Source organism: Ursus maritimus, unplaced genomic scaffold (assembly GCF_017311325.1).
Source record: "Ursus maritimus isolate PB19 unplaced genomic scaffold, ASM1731132v1 scaffold_15, whole genome shotgun sequence".
NCBI lineage: Eukaryota > Metazoa > Chordata > Mammalia > Carnivora > Ursidae > Ursus > Ursus maritimus.
Genome location: NW_024423897.1, coordinates 31241983 through 31265347, shown reverse-complemented (window position 1 = coordinate 31265347; position 23365 = coordinate 31241983). Strand labels below are relative to the sequence as shown.

Below are 23365 nucleotides of genomic sequence, written 5' to 3'. Positions count from 1 at the left end.
TCTTTTAATCTCCCTGTGGCACACCATCACTATTTTATCAGCATTCTTCTAAAGGAAAAATTGGGGGTTGCCTGGCTGGCTCAGTCAGGAAAGCATGCAACTCTTGGTCTTTGGGTTGAGATTTTGAGCTCCATATTGGGTGTAGAGATTACTAAAAATAAATAAACTTTAAAAAGATAAAGGAGAAATTAGAATATAAAACACATCTTTATGATAAGTAAAAGAATATAGACAGGAGTTGTAAATCATTTAGATTTCCTGAGGGATAGTGATTTCAAAGCATTCCTTAGTGAACTACTATTGCTATTAATCACCTTGAGAGCCAAGAAATTCAGATTTTTTCCCCTAAATGTATGCTTTTATCTTCCTATGAGTTAAAGAATACTCTTAGATTTATCCTAATAATAACACTTAAAGCCCAAAAGAATGATTTTTAAGTTACATTAATTCCACATTGTCTTGCTTCTTTTAAGCCATGTATTTTTTTCTGAGATAAAAGGAATGCATACTCATTATTTTAAAAATTGGAGAATATAGATAAGACTTATCAATAAAACAGAAAAATCAACCATTACCCCAACACTGAGAATGAACTACTGTTAACATTCATAGTATTTCATCTGCATCGTTTTATGCACATATTTTTAAAAATATGAATTATACTGTAATATAGTTTCAAATACTAACATTTCCACCAAGTACATATAAAAGAGATTTTCCTTGTCCTATAGAACATTTTGACTCTAATTTTATTTGCTAAGTCATATTCTATCATATCGATGCTTCATAATGTAATGATGCTTTAAATATTCCATTAGTATAGTTCCCTTTTCTATAATTTCAAAATATCATATCTAGAGTCCTTTATTTCTTTTTTTTAAGATTTTATTAATTTATTTGAGAGAGAGCATGAGAGAGAGAGAGAGCACACAAGCAGGGGGGAGGGGTAGAGGGAGAAGCAGACTCCCCACTGAGCCGGGAGCCTGATGTGGGACCCTATCCCAGGACCCTAGGATCATGACCTGAGTGGCAGGCAGCCGCTTAACTGACTGAGCCACTCAGGTGCCCTAGAGTCCTTTATTTCTAATTTCAAAATCCGAACAGCTGTGAAAAGAAAAGAGTTTTTGTAACTCATCTGAGGGCACCTAGCTGGCCTGATCTAATTTAGTGACAAGACTTACCTAAACTGATGTGAGGCTATTGAGTACCTATGTTTATCCCATTTAAAGATATTTCCCAGGAGAAATATTAATAGATTACGGAGTGTTGCTCTGAACTTGTAGGGGTTTAGTCTATGCATTGTGAAGACCAAAAAAATTCCTAAGTGTTTCAGTTAAGAGGCTATGGATTTATTTTAGGTATTTTTTGTTTTCATAAATAATATTGAAATGAGCATTTCTGTATACTTTTTTGTGTACTTTGTATAATTTCCACAGGAGTACCCTTTAGTGAATAAAAAAGATATGTTGAACATTATTAAGTCTCATGTTTTTCACTTATTTCCCAGAAAGCTTTATCATCAGCAATATATGAAACTGCTCAGCCTATGACATTCTTACTTAGCTTAGTAATTAAAAATTGGATTTATTCAGTAGGCATTCCCCAGTTTTACTGCTGATTTAATTTATAAATCTTTGATGAATAGCAAACTTAAAATTTCTTTATATTTAAAAAAAAAGCTGTATTTCTTCTGTGAGTAATCAGTCCTTTGCTCATTTTTCTATTGGATTGATAGCATTTTTCATAATAATTTATATTTTTGACAAAAATTAATTCCCTTTCTATATTATTCATGCTAAACATTATTTTAATTTTCCTATTAATTTCGTTTTTGATATTTCATGTCAAATTTATTGATTTTATAATTATGTATTTTATTTAAAAAGCATAATACTTATAGTATGCAACTTTTGTGTTACCTATATAACATGAAATAACTTAAATCAATGTATAATTAACATTCTCAGTACCTTGGTTTTTGCCTACTAAATTTGCTGAAACAGTATTATAGACTTCTAATACTATCATCTATGTCAATTTTTAAAATGTATTCTAGTTTTCATATTTGTTATTATAAGAGAATTATCCATTACAGAAACATTCTTAATAATAGACATCATTTTGTTTTGAATTGAAATATTTATCAATATAGAATGATCCTTATATAATTTAATTATTTACCTGGTTTTTCCTTTGTCCAATTTTATTGTCACCACCTGTCTTTCTTTGTATTGACTTTTTCTATATATCTTCACCCATCATTTTTCTTTTTAACTTGTGCCATTTTTCTAATTTTCTTTAGCTAAAGTAGTTTTATGGTGCTGAATTTAAGCTATTTAGATTTACTGTTGCAATAGGTATGTCTGTTCTATTGTATTTTCTGATTCTTTTGTTAATTCTTTGACATTTCTCTTTTTTATGCCTTTTTAAATATGTCATATGTTTCTCCAGTATTTGTAATGGTAAATGACCTATTTTAAAATTTCACCAGTATTATATTTAAATTTAAAAAATTTAGTTTGTATCTAATTGTCTGACTCAATAATTACATATCATTATTTGAGTCCCTATGACTTAAATCCCATAACTTAACTCTCTTTCCTTCTCTCTATCATTGTTAATATAATTTATTATTTTCATAATATAGCCTAGCAAGAGAGAGATAATAAAAAACAAACAATTAGAAAATATTGAGATTGCCATCCATTGTGATTGTCAGTTTTACCCATGGGGTTTGTAATAGATTCTAACAATAAATTGTCCATCAATTTCATCTTCAGTGTTGTCATATTATATTTTTGGGTTTCTATAAGTGTTTTACTTGAGAAATGGAAGAAACAATTTGAAAATAAAAATCTGGTAATGTTATTTAGACACAAAGAGGATCCTTTTAAATTAACTTTTATGCAGGCTAAATAAATCATCTCAACTTCTTTAAATTATCTTTCTAGAGGTCAAAGAAAAATATTGAATGTGGCAAGAATTCAGCGGGTAGCTCAGATAGGGTTGTGGTCATTTGTGGTGGTTGGACGGTGTTTGCTCTTTCATTACAAGGACATCAGGGCTCACTTTCCTAAGGCTAACTTACTCTTGGCCTTTGGATCATCTTTTCTGAGGGAGATTTCATGGAAGCTTCCTGTAAGGGAGAAAAACTTAGCCCCATGTTTTTCTTCCTCTGTTTTTACTCTGCTATAGAGCAGAGGTTTCCATTCCTCTTTTGACCAGAGGGGCATGAAGATAAGTGAAACCCATTTTGCTAGGTCGAAGTGCAGGTAAGAGGATGACAAGTGGCACTTACTTTCCCTTTTATCTTCTGATCTGCTAAATCTCTGTTCATGGTAGGAAAAATTAGCTCTGGATGATTACACTCACTTTTTCTTTCCTATCCAGCTTTCTTCCCAGGCATGAAAACCCCAAGTGGTGATATGTGCCTGCCTGTGTTGTGATCCTGGGCTGTATGGAAGGATTTCTGTTCTTGAGATGTATTTTGCATCTTTCCTCTTTACTCTCAATATGTGCCTTTGTTCTTATTATCTCTCCAATAGATCTTCTATCCATCCTACTTTTCAATTCCTGCATTATTTTTTGCCTAGATTAGACAGCAAAATCCCCTTAACTAATTTCCCTGATTATCCAGTTTCACTCTTTTTCAAACTTCCACCCTTGTGATTTTTTTTTTTTAATCATCAAATCAGAGTATGACACTACCTTCCTACATAATCTAAATGTCTCCCATTGCCGTCAAGGAGACAGTTTAGCAAGATAGGTAATTCCCGTCACAATCTAGTAGTAATCCAACTTTTTATTTATTTATTGACTCAATCACAGAGCCTAGAACATTACATTGCTAAATGAATGTTGTGCAGACAGTAGGAGTAAATCTTTATGGATGATACCAATAATGATGATTGGTACAACATTGAAAGAAATAGTATAGGGAGGCAAATGCAAGCAAAGTTAGTAATAGAAACTATTTTTAAATTTATTTACTAGAATTTTTACAATTACTAAGGGATGATACATATTTAAAATAAAATTTAAAGAGTGACAAGAGAAAAATTCCAGGTTTGATGCACAGTGCAAGGATATAGGCTTAATGTTATGGGCTATGCAGATGAGAGGTTAAGAGTGCTTTTGAAGAAGTCAGCCTGGGTTGTAATTCTTTTCTGCTTATTAACTTGGGAGAGTTACCTGACTCCTTTGAGACTTGGCTTCTTTGGTTAACTGGATAATACTAGTGTATTCTTCATAGCTCATGGAGAGAACTTAATTGATTTAAGTAAAGAGCTCTAATGGTAAGCTTTCAGTCAAACTTAACTATTACTGTTTTTGTTATTATTAACCTTATTTGTCCAAAAGAGAAAACAGAGCCTTTTGCTAACTTGGTATGATAAAACTTAGATGACTAAGCCATCAGCTGCCCCCTAGTTTATAGGAAAAGTCCAGCTGTTAAACTATAAATAAGAAAAGTAGGGGCACCTGGGTGGCTCATTCGGTTAAGCATCTAACTATTTTGTCTCAGGTCATGATCTCAGGGTCTGTAAGATCAAGCCCCAAGTCAACTCCAAGCTCAGTGGGGAGTCTGCTTGAGATTCTCACTCTCTGTGCCGCTCTTCTCTCTCTCTCAAAATAAATAAATCTTTAAAAAAAAATTAATATGTTGCCACCTGATTCTTAGTTCAAAGGGTGGAACTCTTTTCGTTCCCTATATCCCACACAACTAAATTTCAAATATTCTATTTAAAATTTCTGACTCTGTCTTTTTTCCTTTAAGAGTAAATGCTGCACATTTGATTCATAACATATGTTTCAAACTCAGCAATCAGTTATGGTAGTTATAATTTTTGAAACTGAACTTTTTTTTTTTTGTAAATTCAGAAAACATTGTATAAGGTGGGATGGGAGCAGTCCCTAATCCTTCAGATAGTTTAGAGAGGATTTTAGAGCATATTCAGGTTGTTGAAAAGCCCTCATTTAATTTGAGATGATTTTCTTGTCCTATGTCTTGTCCTATGTCTATTTCTCTTACTTCTTGGCTCCATTGTTTGGTATAACCACCCAAAACTACAATGTTTTCTGACTAAGAGCAAAAAAATGCTATTGACTATAAGATTGCTTTCATTTGGGGGGGGTGGGCGTGTGTGGGATGGGGGAGAAGGGAAGGAAGATATAAAAACAAAGAAAGGCTGAGTCATTTTCAGGCAATCTACTTGAGTTATTTAAGGAAAAAGTAGGCTCCTATTCATTTTCTTCCATTCCAAAACAAAATTGAGCTTTGATAAGCTTACGTCCAGGGAACAAAATGTGATGTTACCATTTGTATTCATGTATTAAATTCGCAAGGTGCTGCAATGGAATGATCTGTTTCTCAGAATTGTGTTTGGGATGTTGTGTGAACCTTTTGAACTTTAGTGTTTTACTCAAGTGTTAACTCTAGGCAAGATAGTCCACAGACCCAAAATTATGATGTTATTATTAGCTCCCAGAAGGCATAACACCACAAAAATCCAAACATGTTCTAAGTACAAGGCAGAGGTTTGTGAGTTCTTAAATATTTCTGTTGTTGATTTCCTCATACAGGAAAATAACATAGCTTTGGGTAGAAAAAATAATAAAATTCTAATATTTATGTAAATTTTGATTTATTTCCTATTTTCATTGCTTTTGCCTTAATATGAATGCTACTGTCTTCCTGCTTTTCATAGAGAACAAAATGTCCTCCAGTTTAAATCCATTTAGGTTTAATCCCTGAATTCAGTTTCATGCAACTAAGTGCTACATTCTCTCTAACTAAAAAAAGGAAACAAATAACACATAGGGGTTTGTTTATGAATACACTGTAATCTAAGAATGAGCAGTGTTTTTATAGAAAAACCAGACCTTTATAATTTCAATCTAAATGGGAGGCAACTAGGCTTGTTTTTATTAGAGATTAGTACATTGTGTTAGTTTAGAAAGGCTTTTTTAAAAAATAAAATGAAAATCATAAATATCAGCTCCATCACTGCTTAAACAAAGCAGCCACCACTGCTTTCAACCTTATTTCTCTGTTCATAACACATCACAAATTCTTTGAATTACCAATGTTGACCTGACCTGGCCTGACCTGGAGAGTTGAATAATTATTTCAAAAGATTTTATCAAGTATCTGTCTCTGCCTGCTTACATATATTCAGTTTTTGTTGGAAGGTCCTCAAATTTCTGAGTTCAGTTTAAGCACTGAAATCCTATAGAAATGAAAAACTATACAGGGGTGTGAATGAGCTTGTGAGGGCTATTATTGTAGAGAAATGACCTTAAACCTCTCTGACATTTATACAAGCTTGTGTGTCATTTCATTATGTTTTCGCAGCATCCGTGGATTCAAAGCTATGGTATATGCTAAGGATATGTAATGTTCAAATAAATTAATGAAATATTTGCTTATGTGCAATTTTACCATATCCATATAATAAAATGAGTCCTGTTTCTCTCAGAGGATTTTCATGAAACATCGTGTAGCTCCCTTTCACTTCTCCTGGATCTGATAGAAGACCAACTGCTTTCATAGGCCACGTCATGGGAAAACACTGTGAGAAGGGAAGAAGGGAAATTAGGGAACTTCTTTTGTGTTAGCTTATCCTGTAGTACAGATAGTATCGTACTATCTCTGCATGTTCATTCACTTTGAGTCCTTCAGGGTATGGAGAGCAGAGGGCAGGGTAGAGGAAGAGACAGTGACAGCAGATGTGTAGGAGGATGTAGGTCATGTGGAGTGACTCTCCCTTCTTTCTTTCTTTTTTTTAAATTTTATTTATTTGACAGAGAGAGACACAGCGAGAGAGGGAACACAAGCAGAGGGAGAGGGAGAAGCAGGCTTCCCACTGACTAGGGAGCCCAACACGGGGCTCCATCCCAGGACCCTGGGATCATGACCTGAGCCAAAGGCAGACGCTTAACGACTAAGCCACCCAGGCGCCCCTCTCCTTTCCTTCTTCTCCATTTCATGTAATTACCACTTATCTTTCCCATTGCTCAGACCAAAAGTCTTGGAGAAAACCTTGAATACTCTCTTATCTCACCTCTACTGCTGATTTTCTTAGAGATCAGTTGGCTTGGGGTGCCTGGGTGGCACAGTCGGTTAAGCACCAACTCTTGGTTTTGACTCAGGTCATGATCTCAGGGTCCTGGGATTGAGCTGTGCATTGGGCTCCACACTCAATGTGAAGTCTGCTTAGGATTCTCTCTCCTGTGCTCACTTCGGCAGCACATATACTAAAATTGGGATTCTCTCTCTCCTAATTTTGCCCCTCTGCCCCTCTCACTTGTGCTGTCTCTCTCTCTCAAATATAAATAAAATCTTTAAAAAAATCAGTTGGATTTAATTTTAAAATTTATTTATCTAACAGACAAAAACCAAAACAAAACGGAAGATCTGAACAACAAAATTAATGACTTAACTGAGCTATGTAGAACATTGAACCAACAATGATAGAATTTAACTTCCTTTTAATGCACATGAATGTTTAGCAAAATTGACCATATGATGAATCATAAAGCAAGTTGAACAAGTTTCAAAGGATTAAAACCTTTTAATATATTCCCCTACTGTAGTGGAATTAAGTTAAATGATTTAAGAAAAAGAGTTGAAGCTATTATGATACTAACATTAAGCATCATGCCAGTGAATGTAATGAACCTCATTCATGATGAAGAATTTTCAGTTTGCCTTTGCAGGGCTCCTTATAACTTAATAAGTTATTATCATTGGCTATCCTTAATAAGAAATGCTGATGACAAAGTAGATTCAGATGTCAGCAGTCAAGAAATAGCTCAAGAGGCTGATTTCTGTGTAAATAAACACATTAGATATGATTAATGTAATTAAACTTGGAGTGGTATTTTAAAGTCAAAATAACTATTAATTCATAACTTAGCTCAGAACTTAGCCATCTAAATTCCCTTAAGACCTTAGCAAGTTGCTGTAGAGACAAATGGAAAGATATTAGGTTGCTAAGTGATTACTGTAATTTTGATAATTTTCTTTAAAGCTCTCTTTGCGTATATTAAAATATATTTACCTTGGGGTTTTATTGCAACCTGATCCAATTAAACAATTTGAAGATCAGAGTTCACACCCAATTAAAACAACAACAGGGGTCAGGTGTTCTGTGTGCCTTGTGTTATTTCTTTATTGTATTTGTTGAATTGCTCTAGTTAGAGATGCCTACTTAGTAATGATTTACTAATCCAAGAAACATCTCTTCAAAATATCTCCCCATTTCTTCCTGTGTCAGCACCCGCTTTTCATTCATCTTAGCTTAGACAGTCCACCTTTGATTCAGACCTAAGATTACTATTAAAATGCTCATACCCAGGAAGCATGTATATTAGCTATGTGACTCCTTGGTCTTGCCAATCTAAGCTTTAGCATCAATTTCTCCAAAACCAGGGGAGAGGGAACATGGCAGGTACAAAATGTGTCTGCCTGGCATGTGCATTCTGGCTCCAGAAGGACCTAGTAGGTTACAGTAGTTATGTCTAAAGTGGGATTTAAATGAGGGTTAACATCTTGATTCCTTCCTTTTAGAGTGGCGGATTTCAGTGATCCTCCCTTGATTTTACTACTTTTTTCTATAATTGCATTTTTTACATTCTGTATGCCCTATATACCAAATCCAGTTGTTAAAACCTTGGAATAAAACCTAAACTGCCTGGTTTAAGGTCATAAGGGAATTTAGACACATATCATTCATTAAATCACTCAAAAAATATTTCATTGTGGTGGGCAATCTGACAGATGGTAGGTAACTATAGAATAAATAATTTAAAATCACTGCTTTATGAAACTTACGATGTAGTGCAGGGAATGGTATTCATCAAAGTCAAACAAATGTGAAAGAATAACAATGATGACTACTATGAAGAAGTCTTGGTGGTGAAGTTTCTCTGAGAAAATGGTGTTTGAGCTGAGAGCTGAAAAGTAGGAGAAAATTAGGGAACCCCCTCAATATCTAATTCTCCAGGAATAGTACCAGTTCCTTAATACCCTTATGATTACAGTTTTAGTTATCATTATTTTGAAAAGGTATTGTAGATAGTTTTCTTTTTTTTAATGATTATTCTGAGTTGAAAGATAATATCATTTTGATAGTATTTTCATTGGACCAGGGAAGGAGCAGCACAGGGGAAAAATAAAGAAAATGAATGAATGGTTATTCTTCATTTTCTTAGCTTTGGGATTGCTTGATTTTGATATTACACCAGGCAATTTCTTTAACCTTTTATGAAAGAAATAGGGATCAGCCTATCTCTGCTCCTCATTACCAAGGAACATATTTTCTATCCCCACTGAATATCCTTCCCTTTTGAAGTATACACTTGTATTGCCTTTTTTCATCTTTATCTTCATGAACTCTATCCCACCACATCTGCAGCACAAAATCCAAATTCTAGACTAATTAAATAGCTTGTTAGAATGTAACTCTCTGTTTCATCATCATCCTGGATGAGTCAGCATGCATGTTAATGTTCCTTCTGATATCTGACCCTTACAGCTCCTCAGCCTTTACTAAACCACTGACTTTTAGCTCTCCATAAGTCTCCCTGAGCTTCACTGTAACTTTTCTCCAGTATCATAAACTATAGACTTTGTATCTCTGACCACAACCTACTTACTGTCCACCAACTCCCTTACTCCTACAGAAGTCACAGTTCAGTTACTATCCCTTTATGTTCTCCTAATTACCGGATTGTCTTCTGTTAAAACTTGAGTCTACTCTTAGCCTAGGATTAGGTTGATGATATCCCCGCAGACTTCCTAGTCTTTTCCCTGCTTGACAGTCTTCTGGCTTCTCCTTGCAAAAGCTTGGGTCTGATTAACTTACCCAAAATACATTTTTTACTTGCCCTTCTGGGTTCCTGAATATTGGATGAGAAATCACTAAACCATGCTGATTAGTTCTCTCCTGATTCCTGCTATTCAAACTCAAACGGGTTTTACACTGCTACTTGACAGTTCCTGTATTCATCCCCTTTGGATTCTGCTTTATTTCTAGTCTAAGTCTTTTTCGTCTCTTCTGAATTCCTTAACTTCAACACCAGCACTGCCTTCACACTCTTTGCAGATGACTATCTCCAAATTTATGGAGTTTTTAAGAACAGGTATTGTTGGTCTTCCTAAATTAAAAAAAAATAGTCTACATACTTTCATTTTCCATTTTCTCTTAGGAGGAGGTATCCCTCCTCTTAAATAAAATACTGTTTTTTTTTTAAAGGTTTTATTTATTTATTTGACAGAGATAGCCAGCGAGAGAGGGAACACAAGCAGGGGGAGTGGGAGAGGAAGAACAGGCTCTCAGAGGAAGAGCCTGATGTGGGGCTCGATCCCAGAACGCCGGGATCACGCCCTGAGCCGAAGGCAGACGCTTAACGACTGTGCCACCCAGGCGCCCCAATAAAATACTGTTTTAATTAGGTTTTTCTCTAGTTCTTTATATACTGTTGGAACATAGTACACAGTTGGTTTATTTAAACTAATATTAGGTTTAGCAGTCAATCCTATCCCTATCTGTGAAATGAAAGTATAAATAGTCTTTATTTATGTGGGATTCATCAATAATGATGGTTTATAAACTTTTAGTGGGTCTTTGAACTTATGGGCTGAAGTCAAGGTTCTACTTTTTCTATTACGACTCTTGATGAACCCAGTCTATCTTTTACTTTTACCTTCCATTGTTAAAAGGAAACTTGAGAGCAGAAGAGGCAGAAGTGTGTCTCCTACTCAATCCTGTGATCCCGCAGCAGACATTTTTCAGCCCTATTACTATGAAAGGGAAGCATTTGGAGCCAGGCTTGGTCTCTGGAAAAACTCTTTCCTTGGTAAGATAGCTAATCAAAAAGTTTACAAGAAGAAATTCATTACAGTGGCCGGTTATTTATTGGGGAAATGTTTTCAGATTTGAACCAAAAGTGATTTGGGGTTGTTCTTTCTTTCTTTTTTCTTTGTTTTTAATTGACTGGGACTCTTGAAGAACCCTCATCAAATAAGTGGTTTCTAGAATGGGAAATTGCTCAAGGTATTGTCTTTTCAGCAAGTAGGGTTTCCTATTTTTTCTATTGTCAGATTTGAAGACGTCCAGTTATATCATTCTACCAGCTACTAAATGTTTAGTATGTTGATTTTCAAAAAGCAAATGCATTCTTCAACTCTGAATCATGTCTTAAGTGAACACAATAAAATTGAAAGAAGAGAATCATAATCACACTATCAACACTATTTTATAACCTGTTTTTTAAGATGTAAGAATGCATTGTGAAAATTTTTAATGGATTTAGGTATTACTATTATTTTTAGGATTATGTTTATTTATTTGAGAGAGAGAGCACAAGCAGGGGGAGGGGCAGAGGGAGAGAGAGAGAAAATCTCAAGCAGACTCCCCACTGAGTGCTGAGCCTGACTGGGGGCTTGATCCCAGGGCTCTGGGATCATGACCTGAGCTGAAGGCAGATGCTTAACTGAATGAGCCACTGAGGCACCCCTTAAGTATTATTTAACAGCATTATTTTTAAGGATGAATGACTGGTTGTATCTTATATTTTTAGTTTATTAGCTCACACATCAAAACAAGATAGTGGCAAACCCAACAATAGCCTTAGTTGAAAGAGCAAATTTCAACTAAGGTGAAAAAGCAATTTGTGCCAGTGGCTCTAAACTGATATCATTTGTTTCTGTATCACCAGAAAGTGGTACAAAGCCTATTATATAGTAGGTATGCAGTAAATGTTGAATTTAATTTTTGCATACATTATTATTATTATTATTATTAAATATTGGTTCTATTTTAAGTAAAAGAAACTCTCAGAGTTTATCGAATCTCATTTTTTTGTTTGCTTTACTTACAGATGATTTATGAATAGAGTTTGATATTGCAATTCATTACCATGGTAACAATCATAATCTCACAAACTCTAGACTTTTTAAATGACATTTAATAAGTGGCAAAATGGATGGATAACTTCATTTGTAGAGTGACATTTTGATGGTTAGCAGTGATAGAAAAAGAAATAATGATAGAAAAAGAAATAATGTAGGTATTCAGATAAAGGTTTGTAATTTTGACTACCTTTTGAGCCACGAGAGTGTTTTTGAATTTACTGGATTCCTGAGATGGATGTATTTGGCTTATCTACAATTTATAAAACATTGTACAATAAAAAAGGGACATGATTTATAGGATTTAGAATCAAGAGACCTGGATTTTAGGTTCCCCTCTGCAAGGAGTTAATGACATCATATAATATTTCTGAGTTTTAGTTTTCTCATTTATAAAGTATGGACAACATTCCACTCATGACAGTACAGGGTTGCATCAGGAGTACCAAATGAAGTGATACGTGTGAACACATATTTTAAAGTATGATGCAAATTACGGGTATAAGATGTTGTTACTGTTCTTCGTATGGAAGCTGATTTACTATGATTTTCTATGACCTAAGCATGATGTAGAGGGATCCTTGGTTTGCAGTATATGTCACTCCATCTCATGCCTCCCCCCGCCCCCAGGCAACCATCAGTTTTTTCCTCTGTGTTTATAAGTCTGATTCTGCTTTTTATTTGTTTATTCATTTGGTTTTTTTTCTTTTCTTTTCTTCTTTAGATTTCACTATGAGTGAAATCATATGGCATTTGCCTATCTCAGCCTGACTTATTTCATTTAGCTTAATATCCTCTAGGTCCATCCATGTTGTCTCAAATGAAATGATCTCATCCTTTTTTTATGTCAGCATATATTCCATTGTGTGTGTGTGTGTGTGTGTGTGTGTATACAAACACACATATCACATCTTCCTTATCCATTCATCTATTGATGGACACTTGGGCTACTTCTGTATCTTGGGTATTGTGAATAATGCTGCAATAAACATAGGAGTGCATATATCTTTTTGAATTAGTGTTTTTGTTTTCTTTGGGTAAATACCCAATAGTGGAATTATTGGATCATATGGTATTTCTATTTTTAATTTTTTGAGGAACCTCCATACTCACAGTGGCTGTATCTGTTTACATTCCCACCACCAGGGTACCTTTTTCTTTATATCCTTGCCAATATTTGTTATTTCTTGTCTTTTTGTAAAATGCACACTTCAAGTGGATGAACTGAATGGTATATTCATTAAATTTCAATAAAACTATTTTTTAAAGCCCATCAGTCATACCTGCCACTAAAGAATATTAGCTGAATATCTTTTCACATGGAGCTCAATAGTCTGACCATATTAATGGGTTTCTATTCTTACGCTTCCTCTCTACTCTCTCTCAAAAAGTTACCCTCTAACTTAGTAAATCCCCTAAGGAGGTAATCCCATGTACTATTTAAGGGCAGGGGTACTAGAGCTCATGTTCAAACCCCAGCTTTGTTACTTTCAAGCTGTATAATGATAATGCTCTGTTTACTCTACAGTGAGAATGATAGGAATAACTCTTCCATTGGGTTGTGATGTACATTCAGTGAGTTATTGTATTCAGGACTTAGGGCATTGCCTGCCACATTTAAGAGTGGCTTTTACTATAATGGTCCAAATCTAAACTGTGGCCCTACTTGTCATATCACCAAACTCACTGACAAGCAAAGAGCTCTCCCTTGAGGACCCTTTCATTTAACAGTAGAAAACATGGAATCCAGGAAACAAACTGAGGGTTGCAGAAGGGAGGGGGGCTGGGGGATGGGATAACTGGGTGATGGGTATTAAGGAGGGCACTTGTTGTGATGAGCACTGGGTATTATATGTAACTAATGAATCATTGAACACTACATCAAGAACTAATGATGTACTATATGCTGGCTAATTGAACTTAATAAAAAAAATAGAAACTTCAAATGAAAACATATTCCTAAATGATTGCCCAACTCAGATATTTATTCAAGGATTTTTTTCCCCCCTGATATGATTAATTTCCTTAGAAGGCAGAAACATCTGTAAGGAGAAGAGCCAGAGCAGGAGAACATGAGGGATGCTGTAGAGGGCCCATCTTCTGATGTGGTATAATAATGATGCTCTTTCCAAGGTATTAGAACAGAGTCTTGCCTTGTTTCCCCTGTTCAGGATTTAAATTATAAACTTTATTTGCCTCGTAAGTATACTTTATAATGGTGCCAGACAGCACCTAGGAGATATTTTGAGCTGCAGTCTCATGTAATGCTTCCAACTTGACTTTTCTTGAAAGCTATAAACACATTTCCAAACTATTTTCAGATTTTTGAAGGTGTTTAAAATGAAGATTTGTACTTTTCCTTTCTCCACAAGTTACTGAATCTCTGAACTTATCTTCCCTAACAACTAGAGAAGAAATCTCTCCTCTTGGTCTCAGCCCTCCATCTGAACTTTTATTGAATATTGGCTATTTTTCAGAGAATAATGCTCTCAACTGTTGGAGAACTTTGCTTGAGGATATTTTTATTATTTCATTCTAAGGAAAAGTATTTCATCCATGGTTATTCCAGCTGCGGAGGAATTGATCAAATATTCCCTCTGTGCTGTCGTCTTTTCCTCATCAGTAGGGGGCACCTGTGGATTTAAACAGACTTCAATCCATTTTGTTCCAAAGAAGCCAGATTGGCCAAATTGTTTCTAGTGTTAACCCTCCTCTTCTCTCACCCAAGGATGTTTTTGGATTTGTCATTTAAAAAAATCAATATATAAAAAAATATATAAATGAAACCTTCTGTTACCTTTCAGTAAATTCTCAACCCCTTAGCCTGGAACCCAAAACACTCTGTGATCTAAAATTTCCTAGTGAAGGACTGTTTCTCTGCTTCTCTATGCATATCAAGTGCTGTCATGTAACTATGTTCCAGATGTTTGGCACTTTTGTATTTCTGCATACCTTAGCCTGAAGCACTGCTCTGAGTTTTCATGAAATCAGGTTTATGAGATCACATTTCAATTGCTACCTTTCTATCATTTTCCATTGAGAAATACTGGCATCTGTACTTAATATCTGGAAACAATTTCTAAAACTCAGAAGCTCTGAATGAAAATGCTAATCAGGAATTTATTTCCCATTATATTAAAGAAAATAAATTGTAAGGTGTTTTATATCATGCCAAAGCTCCCAAAGCGATTTTCTAAAATGTTGCTATAATATAAATAAATGCCTGTGTATAAGCAAGAAATTATATTAGGGTGTAAACACTTAACCCAAATAGCAGTTACTTTATATGAAATAACATGTGTAACATACTACAATCTAAACAACTTTTGCATGTTTGATCTTTATTATATTTCATATTAAAGTGTACATTATGTATTTAAAAACACTATAAGTTAAGCTCTATATATGTAATATATAGAGAGAGTACATTATGGATAATTTAAGAGGTTTTCAAGGTATATTTTGACTACTTTTTTTTTTAACTACCCAGGAATTGACTTTAGATTCTAACATCTTATGACTTATAAAGAGCTGCAACTGGTTTCTATTAAGATTACTTAAAAATATTATCTACCCCCAAGATTATAAATTTGCAAACTCCTCAGGGGCAGAAATCTATATTATTTTTTCTGTTCCTTAGATGCAGTATTCAATAACTATTTACTAACTGAATATAATCCGTGGATAAGTGTTACACCTGAGAGAAAATTTTTATATTGCAAACACTCATAGGTTAAGTGAGTCCCCAGTCACTTGCTTTATCTATCAAGCTTTCATAGGTGGGCAGTGCAAATAGTTTTAATGCAACATTCATTTTCACTTGGAGCTAATGAACATGATTCTCAGGTGATCTAACTTATTAGGCATTAATACTTAAACATTATTGCAAAACTATATAGTATTTTTTTCTTTTTACACTTAAATAGCAAGTCTACTGGTTGAATAGAATCAACACACAATAGACCAATCTCAAATATTTCTAGAATTGGGTTGTAATAGAAGTCTACTCTCTGGTGAGTATTCACACAAGAAACAAGATCCATACAAGATAGTTTCCCGTTTCTAGCCATTTGCCTGAAAAACTTAATAATTTGGAGTTGCCATGGGGAGGGAAACAGCCAGAAGGAAAGGAAAAGAATGAATAATGGACTTGGGAAGAATCACATGGAGATGATTCTCACTAGAGAACAATGAGACATTGTGGCATTCCTGTTAAATTATTGCTAAGAGATTTAGAATTCCAAGAAGCTGGAGTCTATTGGGTACTGTGTGAATAATAAGAAAGAAATTGGTCACATTTGGCTTAGGAATAATGTCAGTTAATGATGCAACAAAGTCAATAAGTCATGAGAGTTCTATTATCTTACATTCAGCTGACCTCTTTTAATGAAGGGCAAAGTATTGACATAGGCTATCAAAGATGCATGACTGACCCTTGTTTGGAGATTTTAGGGTCTAGACATATCAGCTTGGTTTCTTTCTGTTTTCCCTCTTGATCCCAGAGGAGTCAAGTCTGTAACTAGAGCTACAAGAGTAAGTTTGGGAAGATGGCTTGTAAATCTTTTCAGGGGATTTGTTTCGATAATGCATTGTGGTCAGGGCTGGATCCTTTTCCAGATCTCTGGGCCCCAGTAATTTGTCCTGATTTCTTCCAACCCCCTGATACTCCTGACTGTGACCTCTACTCTGCTGTGCCCTGGGACTTTGTGCTTTATATCTATAGATGTATCTAACTAAGTAAGAGTCTTCTAGGAGTCAAGAGTGTGGTCCTGGTGACATTGCTTTGTTGTAGAGGGGTCTCTTTAAGTCTTCCTGTCCAAAAGAGCCTAGTATGGATTTCATTGTTTAAACATTAGTATTATATTTTTTTCTAAAAAATTCTTCACAGAGTATCTACACAAAGTTCTAATGTGCGGTGCTCAGACTTTTTACTTTTAGCATTTTAAGCTTTCTAATTATGTTATAATGGCTACAAAGCTAAACTGATCTCTGTTCCAACATTGTTCCAGATGGATGGGAGATCTTGAGCTTATTCTACCTATCATGTCCTAGGTCAGGTTTTCTTTCCTTCCCTTTCCTGTATCACTATCAGTAACTCAGAGCTCTACCCTTTCTTTCAAGTAGGTACAAGGGTCCTAAGCTATTGAAAGGGAGATTATTTTATATAGGGCAGATAGGATGGGGGTTGAGCAAGTTTTGAAAGCACATAGGCATAATTCCTGCTGGACTCCCTTGCTGTCTATCATCAGTGAGAAGGGGCAACTAAAGCAGCACTTCAGAGCAGATGTTGTACACTTAGTTCTCAGTACATGCAGACTAAAATGTCTCTGAGTACCAAAAACATGATACAGCCACTGATTCTGCTCCCAGTGGCTCCCTGTTTCTCACTAGTCCATGTGATACTCTATGCCACAGAGAATTGCCCAGGTAAATTGTTTAGTGTCTAAACTCCATTCCAGTACTCCAGTCATTTCTTGTCTCTCTATCCTCCACCCTATGGAATCTTTACCTAGTTTGGGAATCTGTGAATGTGTGTTGGGGAGGGGACTTGAATCTTCTGAATCTTTTCTGTCCCTCTTTTGCGTTGCGGCTTTGGAACGTGAAAGCCAAGAATTTGTTACCTCTGTTCTCTGATTTTGAACTGCCAGGACTAGGGGTCCAAATGACTGAATCATAGTGGATGGAATGGAGCTCAATAGTTAATACTTCAAAATGGGAACACTCTCCTCTTTACCTTCTGACTTTAAATACAAGGGCTACTTGTGGAAAGTGTTTGGCATGCAGACTCTGAATTCAGGATGCTGCATCTCACTGTCTTAGCACTCACTGTTATGTAAATTACTTGTTTCTCAGTCTTTCTTCCACATCAGACTAAATGTGTTTTTTTTTAAATTAAAATTAAAATTTTAATAATTGTGGTAAAATATACATAGCATTCATATTATAGTGCTACCGTCACCACCACCTTCCACAGAACTCTTCATCTTCCCAAACTGAAGCGCCCCAGATTCATTAAACAATAACTCCCCACTCCCAACTCCTTCCCCTCCCATCCCCTGGCAATCACCATTCTTTCTGTGAATTTGACTACTCTTAGGTACTTTATATAAGTAGGGTCATGCAGTATTTGTCCTTTTGTGCCTAGCTTATTTCATTTAGCATAATGGCTTTAAGTTTCATCCATTTTGTTGCATGTCAGAATTTCCTTACTTTTTAAGGCTGATTAATATTCCATTGTATGTATATGCCACATTTTGTTTATCCCTTCATCTGTTGATAGACACTTGGTTGCTTCTACCCTTTGGCTATTGTGAATAAGAACATAGGCGTATAAATTTCTGTTCAAGTCCCTGTTTCAATTCACTTGGGTATATATCCAGAAGTAGAGTTCCTGGACCATATGGTAAGTAATTTTTAATTATTTGAGGAACTGGCCACACTGTTTTCCACAGTGGCTATACCATTATATATCTCTGCAGCAATATAAAAGGGTTCCAATTTTACCACACCCTTGCCAACACTTGTTACTTTTTTAATAATAACCATCCTAATGGGTGTGACAAAATGCTTCTTGATAGCTGGAATAATATCTTCATCTTCATACTCCCATCTATTCTAGATGATTCTAGTTGATATTCATTATAATAAACTATATGATTCATGGATTTGGGTTAATTCTAAGGAAGAATTTCCTGATAAACTGTGCTGGCACACTCGCACCTCTTAAGTTCCATTCCTAGATAGAATGTAAGCAACAAGGGAAGATTTTAAAAATTATTTGTTAATTAAAAAAATGATCATGTCAAATTTGTCAGTGGTTTCTTTTACCTGTGGGTGGACCTTGCTTTGGGAAGAATCACTTGAATGTTTTCTTTTATGTATGTATTTTATGTGAATGTGAAACAATTAGCTACTTTTTGTTCTGGGAACAAATATCATCCTTTCTCAAATTACTTAATATGCCAAGCTTAAAATAAATTGAAGGAAATTCAGGAATCTGAGTAAATTTACATAGAAGTCAAGAGGACCTTGGGAGCAAAGATATAGAGACATTAGATTGCTTTTTCCTTGAAGTTCAACATTATTAGAACCCAGGATTTAGGGACCTTAACCAAGAGCAAATGCCAAGAATTAGATACCAGGTTTCCTAAGGGATCTGGGGCACAACTCCAGGGCCTACGTTAACCTAGGAGAAGGCCAGAAACCCTGGCTCTATAGATGCCTCTTGAGAGTAGACGTGTGTGTGTGTGTGTGTGTGTGTGTGTGTGTGTGTGTGTATTGTGCTCATACTAAAAAACAATCTGTGTTACTGAAGAGCTGTAACATTGGATACCCAGACTGGATGCAGAGGCATACTCTGAGAAATATGTTTTTCCAGTAAGAATGGAGAGGGGAATCTTTTATCTTCATTGAGTTGGGACTCACATAGACTCTGGGACCCTAGATTTGGTGGCAATGAATGCCCTAGTCATTATGAATTTGGGCAGCAAACCAGGACTGTGTTGAGTTTCTACTTGTCTGTACTGGGGATCAGGCAAGGCTTAGATAACTACTGAACTCCCAGCAGGGAATAAGGATTGTGGCGGGTTGCTGTACTCCTTGTTCCCAGCAACATCACCAGGTGCCAGAGCTGTCCGTGAGGATAGAGGCAGCAGGGTACAAGGGACAAGGAAGGACAAGGTCTCTAAATCTAGATAGGTTGTGTGTAACTCCTGGCTCTGGACTTCAGTGTCTTCATAAGCGAAATGGGTATGATGATAGCTCCTTATCATAGGTTTGTTGTGAAGATTAAAAACACAAATAACTGTGGAAGACTCATAATGGTGCCTATTATAAAGCAGTTGTCAGTAATGTTAGGTAGGAGAAGCAAAGAACAGAAACCCTATAGGGAATTAACTAAATATTCCACTTTTTCTCCATAAGTATCTAGAATCACATGTGAGACTGAGTGGTTTATTATGGGATTCAAGATTGTGGGGAGAGAGAAGACTATGTAGACTTTTATTCAAATATTAAAAGGAGCGTGAATATCATTTTTTACTCTAATTTGGTGATGTTGAACATAATTCATTTCATGTTTCCATGTAGGTGTCCTTATCAGTTTATCTAAAGTATATCTCAAATTGTCTTGTTAGCTGATATTTCTGTCGAGTGATACTCATTCTCAAACCACCCAGACAAAAAGTAGATACTACTTTGAATCTTTTTTCCCCCTTTGGTGTCCACATCCAGTCATTCACCAAACACTCAATTTTTCCTTCATAATGATCATTGAATCTGTCCTTTCCTCTCTATTCTCACCTTTATTTGTCCAACTAGCCCAGACAAATTCCCAATAAGCTGCACATACTCAAGTGCCACAGGACAGAAATAGATTTTTATGAGCTTGTGTTGAGTTGGGAGCAAACAGGGCTGTTCCCTGGCAAAACTTGAAGTAGGTAAAGTTTAGCTTTGGCACCTGGCATTTGCCAGCTTTTCCCCAGAGATGAAAAAAGCTGGCATGGCTTCTGGCCAGGACTGCACATCAGCAAGGAAATTCTCTATGAGCTCAATACTTGCTAATGACATCCCACTCAGCTGCAGAAAGAAACTAAGAATCTGAGTTTGGTTTATAAGCTTTCTTATATGTGAGACCATTTGCTCCATGAAGATAGAGTATGTAACTATCTCTTTACTGCTGTAGTCTAACCATGTTATAGGATAACCAGATGGAATTACAAAAAAAGACAAAAATATCAAGACTGTCAGTGTCTTTAGGAGGATAAAAATTTGACTTGGCTGAGGCAAGTGTGGTTTCAGTCCTCAGGAAAAACATTCAGTGAAGAAGCTTCCCCACATCACTCTCACTCTGCTTCTGTGTCCTCACCTCTTCATGCTCAGGCCTGAACTTTTGATTTGTTCATTGTGATTTTTAAAAGTCTGGAAAGAATCAAACTTATATCCCTCTTCAGCTTCTGATTCTACATATGTTGACATTTTCCTTATCTATGAATATAACAGGTGAGAATAATATGCAGAAATTTGTCCTATAAAATGTATTTATGAAATGTGAATATAAAATAATTTATAATGTTCAATATGCGTTTAAGAATTCCACCCTTTCACTCTACATATTCTGATGTACATTGCTAATTGATAACAATTTCTTTAAAACAATAGGTATTTTAGGTTAAATATTTGTCCTCATGAACCAGATAGGTCTGAATTTAAATCTGAGTTCCACTATTTGCTAACTCTAGAGTTCCCTCAGCATGTTATCTAACCTCTCTGCATCTTAGTTTCCTCCCATTCTTTACTAGTTTTTTTAGTTTTTGTTTTTAAATAAATAACATATATAAGATTTTTACCTCAATGGCTGACCCATAGAAAGCACTCAAAAGAGAAAGTTCAATTTTTTAGCTAAAAGAGATCATAGGAATCAGTTCACCCAAGCGTCCTCTTTTTCAGATCAGGAACAGAAGGTTTGGGACTAGAATCCAAGTTCCATGACCCCCTGTAAGCTAGTTGGTATCCATTAGAGAGCATGGGTTTTGGAACTTGATGGATCTGACTTACTCTGGATATTTCCAATTACTTCATAAACTTTAACTTTTCTTAGTCTTAGTTTTTTTTCATCCATAAATCAGGGAATATCTGCCTTTGATATATTTAAAACACTGAGATAATTTTTGGCACAATGTGAACATACAAAATGTTTTTGTTTTCCCTAGTGGCATACCAAGGATGGGGTAGTAGTCATGATCAGCTCCAGGTACAGGCAATGGAGGGAGAGAGGGGAGCATAATCTGTTGAGAATTTAGAAATAGGAATAAAACTGACTAAAAATTGCCTTATTTTTATTAACACCATGCACAGTAACAATAAACAATGTTGGTCTAACTTCTAAGTAATTGGTGAGAATACTGTTGAGATTAATTGTGTGTATGTGCGTGGGGGCTTCAAACTGGCATATTTTTATCACTTTCCCTTTAAAAAAATTGTATTCTACATGGAAATTAATCCTGATAAGAGTTAGCCTTTGGCACATACAGATGATGTTACAGTTGTTCATTTTGAGAGTGATTTTGTATGGAGTAGCCTTTGCCTTTTTCTCTATACTCGGATCAACCCATGCCTTCAGGCTGGTGATACTCACAATTTATCAGATACTCCAATATTTGTCTAAATCCAAGCTTAGTTTCCAAATGAATCTCTTTTATCTAAGCATTAATGTTTCAATATGGCACTCTCCTAATGTCAATTCTACTGTAGTCAGAGGCTGAAAAGAAGATTTGGACCTCGAGTCTTTTCTACTCTGGCAGGGGAATGGTCAGAGGGAATTTGATTAATCTGATATTGCCAGGGGAAAATGTATGCCATGGAAACATGAACATTAAAGTGTGTTTTTGGAAATAAAAGGGGAATGGAGAGTCTGATCTCATGAGATTGTGTTTTAAAGCAAGTGACTGAAAACATCTCAAGTGTGATAAGCTATTTGGAATGTGATGACCACCTAGTGTTTATATTAGAAATAGAGGCTTATAAATAAAAATTAAAAAAAAAAGAAAGAAAAGAAACAGAGGCTGAGACTTGTCCTCAAAATGATGCCCCCCCCCCCAAAAAAAAGCCAAGCAAGTTAAAAGGGACTGGCTGGGATACACTCAATGAATCAAGATAAACCTTACAAGTATGTTTGGATAGAAATACTAAGTCCTGTGAAGGGAGAACTGATGTGAAGTTGGATAAGCACAAAGGAAAAATAGGAAAAAAACCAAACATAACAGTTAATTAAAAGAAAAATAGAACAATGAGCTGGTAGTTTTTAACTATTAGCCATTCCCAATCCCTTCCCCTCACAGCCCCATTTTTAGGCCCACCTGTAGCTAGAGACTGCAAAAGAGATAATCATTTTCTTGAAGTCTCTTGCAGCCAGAGGTAGCATATAAACCAGTTCTGAGCAATGAAATACAAAGAAATCTATTGGGAATTCTACAGAAGATAATGCCTTCTGATAAAAAGAGAGATCTTGGAAGAAAGCTCTATTTCCCTTCATCTTTATCTTTTCTTTGGAGGATGCTGTTACAGAATTGTATGATGCTTGGAACTTTAACAGTCATGCTGCAACAGTGAGAAGAGACAGAGCTGTAGCACAAGGATAGCAGAGTAGAAAACTAAGGAGGCCTGAATCCTTTTTGGCATATTCAAACCACAAACCAACCTTGCGATCACCTGTATAGGGACTTCTTTTTTATAATTTTAGATAAATATTTTAATTTTCTTTTATTAGTGATACAGAAACACTGTGTTCTTACTAATATATTAAGATGTTATTAATGGATAATATTTTAAGAAGTAAAAATTGAGGGGCCCCTGGATGGCTCAGTCAGTTAAGTGCCTGCCTCCGGCTCAGGTCATGATCCCAGGGTCCTGGGATAGAGTCCTGCACTGGGCTCCCTGCTCGGCAGGGAGTCT

General features: G+C 35.6%; 1 long non-coding RNA gene across 1 annotated transcript in view; it reads right to left on the bottom strand.

Annotated features, from left to right (window-relative positions):
- Positions 1-13948: 13948 nt before the first annotated feature.
- LOC103664667 overlaps positions 13949-23365 on the bottom strand; it is a 117839-nt gene continuing 108422 nt past the window's right edge. Inside the window, exon 3 of the long non-coding RNA XR_569115.2 lies at positions 13949-14547. This is a non-coding gene — a long non-coding RNA (uncharacterized LOC103664667). The remainder of the gene's footprint in view (positions 14548-23365) is intronic.